Genomic DNA, 9,861 nt, shown 5'->3' on the forward strand with positions numbered 1-9,861 from the left:
ATTCATGGATTAGTCGTCTGAGAAATGTATAAACAAAGTTGTTGGCTCGCACTTTATAGTCACGTATTCACACGAACCCAAGTAGATGCGAGTGTTTGTTAGGCACGTTTGTCTTAGTATGATGAACAGAGCTGATTGTCACGGATCATCCTATTCACCATGTTGAAGAACGAATATACATCTTAGAAGTAAATCAAACATTAATCGAAGAAGAAACAGTAATACTTTTATTAATTCATAGGACTCAGCAGGGCTCCACCCCTCAACCTAGGAGGTTTAGAAACTCATACTGAAAAGAAAATACAATGTAAAACTCGAAAATAATGTCTAAAGTATGCGTCCTCCACTTGGAGAATGAAAAATACACTTTAAATACTAAACAGATGACTAGTGATTGGCCGGAATTCACACCCCATAAAATTTTTTATAATGAATCTGTTCTCTTGGCAAGCGCACCAAAATTATCGTCAAGTAATAACCCACAATGGAATGGGATCGTATCCACAGAGATTGGTAGATTTGAGCAATGTTAATTATTTGGTGTGCCACGCTTTGGCCTTCAAGTGGCACGTCCAAGTGATGATAAGGGCTTGGCGTACCACGCCTTCGATACCAAGTGGCACGCCCATGTGTTTGGACCTTCAATCTCGCCTCTGGAATTTTGTACTAGCGTGCCATGCCCAGATCCTGACGTGCCACGCCCAAGTGATGATGGCCCTCTTTAAGCTTGGTGTGCCACGCCGGGCTCCTCAAGTGGCACGCCCAAGTGATGATAAGAGCTTGGCGTGCCACGGATTCGACACCAAGTAGCACGCCCAAGTGTTTGAGCCTTAGGATTATTGAACTGGCGTGCCACGCCCCATGTTTCTAGTGGCACACCCATAGTGGTTGATGGTCCTGGCGTGCCACGCCTGCCTTGGCGTGCCATGCCCCCTTTTGTGGCCTTTATCATTGCTCTCTGGAAACTTGTACGAGCGTGCCACGCCCAGCTTCTGGCGTGCCACGCCCAGCTCTTGGCGTGCCACACCCATATGCTTTCATGGCATTTGTTCTAAGTGGCATGCTAGTTTCACATGCCCAGCTCTATTTTGTTGTTTTCTTCCTTTTTTGTTGCAATTTTCACCTGAAATTCAGCACAAATTCATTTCAAAGCAATGTACCATAGTACTTAACATTTAGCTCATGAAATTGCATTAAAACAATGAATATGTGCCATTTTATGGTCCTTTTGCATAGGTAAAAAGGGTAAATGATGCAATTCATCAACTAGTAAGGGTAAAACAGTCTATTTAGTGCTAACATCCATTTTTTTGGGACCCACTTGGTGAGGGTTTGGGCTGAGCTTTGATGAGATCCATGTGCTATGAGGTCTCTAGGGCATGAAACGCTGGCTAGGGGGTCCTCTCTGGGCGTTTGGACGCTGGTCTCTTCTCTTTTGGCACTGGACGCTTGGAAGGTGGCAGGAGGCTGGCGTTGGACGCCAGTTTTGGGCCATCTAATCTGAAGAAAAGTATGGACTATTATTCTGCAGGAAAGATTTGGAAGTTAGCCTTCCATAGCCATTGAGAAAGCTCCATTGGGACTTCTGTAGCTCTAGAAAAGCTCTTCCGAATGCAAGGAGGTCAGTTCTGGACAACATCTGCAGTGGTTTCTCTGTCTCTAAACCAGACTTTTGCTCCAGCTCCTCAATTTCAACCAGAAAATACCTGAAATTTTCAAAAAATACACAAACTCAAAGTAGAATCCAAAGTTGTGAATCTAACACTAAAACCTATAAAAATTTAATAAAAACTAAACAAAATATACTAAAAACTATATGAAAATGATGCCAAAAAGTGTATAAAATATCTGCTCATCACCAACACCAAGATTCCTATCTCGCATTCCCTCATTGGTTCATCCTAGGGAATTCTTTCCTGAGTACCTCGCTCCTGCCCATGAGACACCGTTCGGGTCTCGTCCACACCAAACATGTGATATTGAGGTGATCAGACTCAATATCTCAAGTTAAGTGCTTCAAATTACCAAAGGTACACTCATGAACTTCATGCTAGATGTATCGGTTAGATACCCTAACTAGCACAGGAACAGACTCAGAGTATGCATCGAAGCATAAGCAGTCCACCCCTCAGGCTCACGAGGATGAACTGCTCTGATACTATAAATGTAACACCCTAATATTCAGATTTTTATGCTCGAGTCATAAGTTAATGATAATAAGGTGGCACGACTCTCAAGGTGGATTTTTAATACATAATTATAAGTATAATTGAAAGGAGTATTAATTGAGAAGTCTGAAAGGAGTAAAAATAAAATCGCAAAATCGTAACATCGCGTATCGACAAAGGATAAAACGTATTTGGATAGTAAATCAAGATAAGGTACATATATATATATATATATATATATATATATATAGCCACTAGTCACCACCTGCGAAGCTTAGGCCGACTAGGGTACAGTAATAAAATCAGTTGACAATAGTAACTCTCCTATCTCTTGCAGAATATACATCAAAGCCTCTATAGGCAAGTTTTCAAAAGGAAAATAAATACATAACCACAAGGTTTTCAAAATAAGTGTGGAGAGATTCTAAACAAAAGTAAAACAGAATTCAATGATCTTCGCCATTTTTCAGATAAACCACAGCTCACTGAGCACCCGAACCTACATCTGAAAAATAAGAGATATATACAGAATAAGAACCCCCGACCCATGGGTTCCCAGTACGGTAAAAGTGCCAAATAAATACAATGCACTATAATAAAAACTCACTAAGCATCCTAAACTTCCTTTCATTCATTAATTCATCTTAGGTTTTCACTAATCCATGAATTAGGCAAATGTTTTAGGTGATACTAAGTCTAGTCAACTCCTCATCTTTCCATTCTTTCAAAACCTCTCATCACTCAATTCCAAGCCAAACCATAGCCAGTAAACCTTGAACTCAGCATTTAAATATCAGTTATCTCATTCTCTACTTGGAGCAAGTGAAATCACTTCACTGCATCTATCCAGGGAGTTCAAATTATCACATTTAGTAATCATCATCATTATTCAATCATATCATCAAAACATTTCAACAGGAACAGGCCTCAGCGTCAACCGACACTAGCATGAGGGACCTCTCAGTTGTACAAACACAAGCAATAGAGAGAAGTAATACACATCTAAGGTACAAGTAGAACAAATAGCATATAATAAGGTAACATAGCATAGATGATATAACAATCCAAAACAATTAGGCAAACCCAAACAAATCAAACATATGCAAAAGATGTATGCCTGCCCTATGGCTGATGATATCATCTGTCGATTACAAAGCCAACCCGATATGTCCTGGTAGCCAACCATTGGACAGTCCATGCAAGCACGCATCCCCAAACTCAAAATCATAACCAATAAAATAAAATATCCATGGAGGAGAGCTCATCTGGAAAGGTCTAAGTGTCTGGCCACATTTTACGATACAGGGTCAACAGAATCTCGAATCTCAACCTGGAACAAGTGAAGTCGACCCACTGCATCTACCCAAGGAAATCCAAAACTCAGATAGTTTCACAAATCTTAAATTAACATCAACTGGGAGCAAGTGGGGGATAACCACTGCATCTACCCCAAGAGTCTGGTGCACATGAATCCCCACACTTCGTACACTGAACCAGCAAGTGTACTGGGTCATCCAAGTAATACCTGAGTGAGTCAGGATCGATCCCATGAGAATTGTGATTTGAAGCAAGCTATGGTTATCTTGCAGATCTTAGCCAGGCGAATAGAAGAGGTAGGTGTTTTGTTTAAAGCGCATAAAAGGAAATAAATAAAACGTTACTCAGAAGTTGTGTAAACTGCGATAAGAAGATGGTTAGGGCTTAGAGATGTTTTGTTCTTCTGGATTAATTCTGGTCTTAGTGTCTTCTTCAACTGTGAATGATTTCTTCTATGGCAGGCTGTATGTGATTGACACCGATTGAGAGGTCGCCAATTCTCCTTTAGATCTGAACCCCGGGGTTAGTGTGGATCCATTTTGATTGAGGGTGAAGCTCCTGCAGTCCGTTCTCCTTAATGATCTTACTCAAAATGCCACAAACAAGGTCAAATCTTCTAGATCAGAGAATGCAGCGCCTTTGGGTTCTAGTCTCTACCACAAAGACTCTAATCTCCCCATACCTCGGCTGAACTGATGTTTCGAGAAGTCCCCAATGAAGTCGTGGATTAGCCATCTAAGAGATGTATAATCAAGCTAGTGGTTCATAATTGTCTGATGAAAGACTCACTCTAGATGTATAATCAAGCTAGTGGTTCATAATTGTCTGATGAAAGACTCACTCTAAATCCATGTAGAATGTGATAACCTTATGCTAGTTCAACGCATTCATATTGATGAAGAACGAAGATACATCTTAGAATAGAGAATCAAACATGGACTGAAATAGAACAGGTAAAATGGTCTTTTAGTGCTAAAATCCACTTCTGGGTCCACTTGGGGAGTGCTTGGGCTGAGCCTGATTGAGATCCACATGCTAGGAGGCCTCTAGGGCATTGAACACTGGCTAGGGAGTCCTTTATGGGTGTTGGACGCTAGTCTCTTCTCCCTTGGGCATTGGATGCCAGAATAGGGTAGGAGGCTGGCATTGAACGCCAGTTTTGGGCCTTCAATTATGAAGCAAAGTATGGACTATTATACATTGCTGGATAGCTCTGAATGTTAGGTTTCCATTTAGATGTCTGTAGCTCCAGGAAAGCTCTTTCAAGTTTAAGGAGGTAAGATCTGGACAGCATCTACAATGCTTTCTCTGTCTCTAAATCAGACTTTTGCTCTTGCTCCTCAACTTTAGCTAGAAAATACCTGAAATTGTATAAAAACACACAAACTCAAAATAGAATCCAAAAATGTGAATTTTACACTAAAACCTATGAAAACCTAATAAAACTTAAACAAAACATGCTAAAAACTATATGAAAATGATGCTAAAAAGCGTATAAAATATCCGCTTATCACAACACCAAACTTAAACTATTGCTTGTCTCCAAGCAACTAAAAACACAATAGGAAAAAAAAGAAGAGTAAGATACAATAAATCTCAGAGTTTCTAATAAAGCTCAGTTTGAATTAGATGAGCAGGACTTAGTAGCTTCTTGCTTCTGAATAGTTTTGGCATCTCACTATCCATTGAAACTCAGAAATGTTGGTCTCTTTAGGAACTTAAAATCCAGATGATATTATTGACTCTCATAGTTTAGTTATTTTTTATTCTTGAAAACAACTTTTAGAGTCTTGGCCGTGACTCTAAGTACTTTGTTTTCCAATATTACCACTGGATACATAAATACCACAGACACTTTAACTGGGTGAACCCTTTCGGATTGTGATTCAGCTTTGCTAGAACCCCACAGACACTTCCTGAGTTCTTAAGCACACTCTTAGGATCTTTGGATTCTTTTACACTTGCCTTTTAGTTTAAAGGGTTATTGGCTTTTGCTTTTGCCTTTTGATTTAAAGATTTATTGGCTTTTTCTGCTTTTTTTTTGCATACATATATATTTTTTCTTTTATTGCAACATGCTTTTTCTTTTTCTTTTTGCTGCTTTTTCTTGCTTCAAGAATCCATTGTTGGATTTTTTAGATTACCAATAATACTTTTCTTTTTTCATCATTCGTTCAAGGGCCAACATTCTTAATTTCAACTTCAAATATGCACTATTTATTCATACATTCAGAAAACAAAAGAAATGCCACCACATTAAAATAACTGACTTTTCTTATTGTAAAACTTGAAATTCTTGTATCTCTCAATTCTTTTCAATTAAAATTTTCTTTTAAGTAAGGTGAGAGACATATGGAACATTTTATAACTTTAAGACATAGATAGAAATGATCATGCAATAAGAACCAGAGAACAGACAATAAAGCATAACAGAAAATAGAAAAAAAATGACATAAGGAGAAGGGATTAAGAGAACGAATCCACATTAATGGTGGCGGCTAGTGCTCCTCCTTGAGGATCCAATGTAGTGCTTGATCTCTTCAATGTCACGCCCTTGTCTTTGTTGTTCTTCCCTCATAGCCATTTGATATTCACTATTTCATGGAGGATGGTGGAGTCCTCTTGATGTTCCAACCTCAGTTGCTCCATGGTTTGAGCTCCATTCTCCCAAAGAGGTATTCAATTGATCCCAAAAATTTTTTGGGGAGGAAAATACATCCTTTGAGGCATCTCAAGGATTTCTATTGAGGCGGCTCCACATGCTCTTGCTGTGGTCCATGTGCCGGCTCTCTAACATGCTCCATCCTTCTTTTAGTGATGGGCTTGTCCTTTTCTGTGATAATTGCAACTGAATTGCATAGGTGACAAATGAGGTAAGGGATGTGGGGGCAAGTGCCTTTCCCTTCTTCTTCCTTGAGGTTTCACCAGTCTTTGGTGCCATACTTAGGAGTGGTAGAAGTCAAAAAGCAAAGCTTTTGCAACACCAAACTTAAGAGTTTTGCTCGTCTCGAGCAAATATGAACAATGGGGAAGAATAGGGTAAAAGAAGGTGGGGTAGGTGGAGATTCTGTAGGACCTACTGGTCCTGAGAGCTAGGGAATTCAAATTCCCTGCCCTCCGTATGGGTGTTCAATGCCCAGCTTGTGCACCATAGCAACGCCAGCTTGCCTTTCATTCGTGGCGTTGAACGCCCAAGAGGAACATCCTTCCTGGCGTACGACGCCAGGTCTTCTGCCTTTTTGGGTGTTGAATGCCCAACTTGGCTCATTGTCTGGCATTCAATGCCAGCAAGGTTTCCACTCCAGGGTGTTCTGTTTCCAGCTATGACTATTTCAATTTCTATTATAACTACTACACATGATCACAAACATTAAAAAGCAAGGGAAACTCTAAAAATAAACTAAAATAAACTCAAATGAAAATAAACAAAAGAAATAAGAATAGAAATACTCTACTCATGGTTGGGTTGCCTCCCAACAAGCGCTTCTTTAATGTCATTAGCTTGATGGATAGCTCCTTTCAAGGAGGAAGATAGTCATAGAGGAATAAATCCTTACTCCTTACAGGGAGCTTCCTTCATGTTCTCTCATGTATTAGCTTAATATGCTCGAGAGACAGGATCTTGTTCACTACATGAGGAAGGTTTCGGCTTGCAGCAATATGCTGGTGCCCTTTAGTACCATTTCCCTCTTCCATGGTGAATACCATGATGAGATAAGTGAACATTACTATTTTCCATGGTGTAAAGCCTTCAGTAGGGATATTTTTGTTTTTCCAGCCCCTAGGTATCTTCTTTTTTAGACCTTCTTCCTTTGTGGATAGTGTACATCCAACACCAAACTTACGTTTGGTCTTAGGAGCAATTGAATTTATTTCATCCAAGGGAGGAGGCTTGGATGCTGAATCCTTTATGCAAGTGCCTCCCTTGTCAGGGGGTAACGGAGGGTCAAGAACCTTGAACACCATCTAGACCTTATGCAAGGTAATCCTTGTTTCTTGTGCCTCTTGGATTCCCAGCTTCTTCATCACAGATGAAGGTTTCAGATTTAAACTTAAGCTAAGATCATACAGGGCTTTGTCAAAAGTGATCTTTCCAGTAGTCCATAGGATCTGAAAGCTCCCAAGATCTGGCATCCTTGGCAGCTCATTCTATACTGTACTTCTCAATAAGTACCTCTATTTCATCTCTTCTTAGGTCATTCTTTTCAAAAAGAACATCTTTTAGATAGGCCGTATAGGGGGTCTTTTTTCCCAATACCTTTGCAACAGAGATATTGACTTGTAGCCCCTTAAGAGCTCCTGGGAAATGAGCCAACTGCTCATCTGCTGGTTCTTTCTGCATGCCTATGAAAGGCAGCACTTGAGGCTCTTTCAAATCTGCAAGGGCAAGCTCTGTCGTAATCACAGGCTCCTCTTGCATGCCTAGAGAAGAATCAACTTGAGGTTCCTTCTCTTTTGTAGGGGCGTGCTCAATGGCAGTCTCAGGATCCTTCTGGTCCGTGATTGCCTTAAGCCCTTCAGTAGCATGCTCCTGAGGTTCGGCCTCCTTGGTGAAGACTACTATCCCACTTTCTTTTAAGGTCTTCATGTCTAGAACTTCTGTACTAGTTGGGGTCTCCTCACAGGAGTATAAGTGCTAGTTATTGGCAGCTATCTCAATGAGCTCATCTGTCTCCTCATGTCTCTCTATAAAGTACAGAAGACCGTTTGCAAAGTGATCTACTGTCTTCCTGGCTATCTCAGAGATTGATTTATAGAAGATCATTGTCTTGCCCCATCCTGAGAACATATGGAGAGGGAAATTTCTAAACATCAGCTTGTACCTCTTCCAAGCATCATGGAGGGACTCACTCTTCTTCGGCCTGAAGGTCTGAACATCGGTCACTGGCTTAGTTAATTTTTATGAGGGAGAGAACTTGTTCAGAAATTTGTTAACAACCTTATCCCAGGTATTCATAATTCCTCTAAATTCCATATGCCACCATTCATTTTCTTGATCACTCAGAGCGAATGGGAAGTGTTTTAGCCTGGGGACTTCAGAGTTCACCCTATTGGCCTCCACAGTATCACAGAACTATAGGAAGTCGGAGATGAACTTATTGGGGTCTTCTTGTGGGTTTTCATGAAACTGGCATTTTTGCCGTTATAGCAGGATTTGGTCTAGGTTGACCTTAAAGTCATCTGAGTCAATAGGAGTGTCAAATGTATAGGAGCCCAGCGGTCTCCCAATTCGTGCATTCCTCTTTGGATCCATAGTGACTTCGGTGTCTCTGCATATATAAATAAGAGACCAAAAAAATGGGAGTCTCTATGTCACAGTATAGGGAGCTCCCGGTGAGATATCCAAAAGAAGGAAGAAGAATGAGGATAGAGGAAGGACAAGAAGAATTCGGCTAGAAAAAAGGAAGAATTCAAAAATTAGAAGCAAAATTAGAAAATAGAATTGAAATATTTTTGTTTTTATTTTATTTATTAATCAGATAAAGGTTAATGAACTAAAAAGATTTGAAAATTTAATGATGATTTTCAAAAAAGAAGAGGGTGAAATAAAGATATTTTTGAAAATAGAAGAGAGATGAGTTAGTTAGGAAGTTTTGAAAGAGAAGAAAGAGAAAACAACTAACTAATTAAGAAAGATTTGAAAACAAGATAAGATAGAAGATTAGAAAAGATTTGATTTTGAAAATATTTGAAAAATGTCAACAAGATAAGATAAGAATTGAAAAGATTTGAAAAGATTTTAAAATTTAAAAGAAGATAAGATAGAAAAGGTTTTGAATTAAAAAGAAGATAAATTAGGTAAGAAAGATAAGATAGGGAAGTTAAGAGAAGATAAATTTTAAATTAAAAAGATTTGAAATCAAAATAAAAAAGTTAGTTTCTAAAAAAGATTTGAAATTTAATTTTTGAAAAAGATTTGATTTTGAAATTTAAAATTTAAATTTTGAAATTGAATTTTAAAATTTTAATTTGAAATAAGATAAGATAAGATTTTTGAAAAATTGAATTTTAATTTTTTGAATTTTGAATTTGAAACAAGATAAGATAAAGATTTGAAAAAGATATGATTTTTGAAAAGATTTGAATTTTGAAATTTAAAACTAAGATAAGATAATATAATGATTTTAAAATTAAAATTTGAATTTTTTCGTTGTAATTTTCGAAAATCGCAATTAAAGATAAGAAAAGATATTTTACTTTTTTTTAAATTTTTGAATTTAATGAAGAAAGAGAAAAACAACAAAAATACACCAAAGTTAAAATTTTTAGATCTAAGACACCTAGTATGCAAAAATTAGAAGGAAAAACACAAAGGGACGCCAAACTTAAAAATTTTAAGATCAAAACGAGAAGAAAAATAAGAACACTTTGATGA

The sequence above is a fragment of the Arachis stenosperma genome, chromosome 5 (genome assembly GCF_014773155.1).
Source record: "Arachis stenosperma cultivar V10309 chromosome 5, arast.V10309.gnm1.PFL2, whole genome shotgun sequence".
NCBI classification, from domain to species: Eukaryota; Viridiplantae; Streptophyta; class Magnoliopsida; order Fabales; family Fabaceae; genus Arachis; species Arachis stenosperma.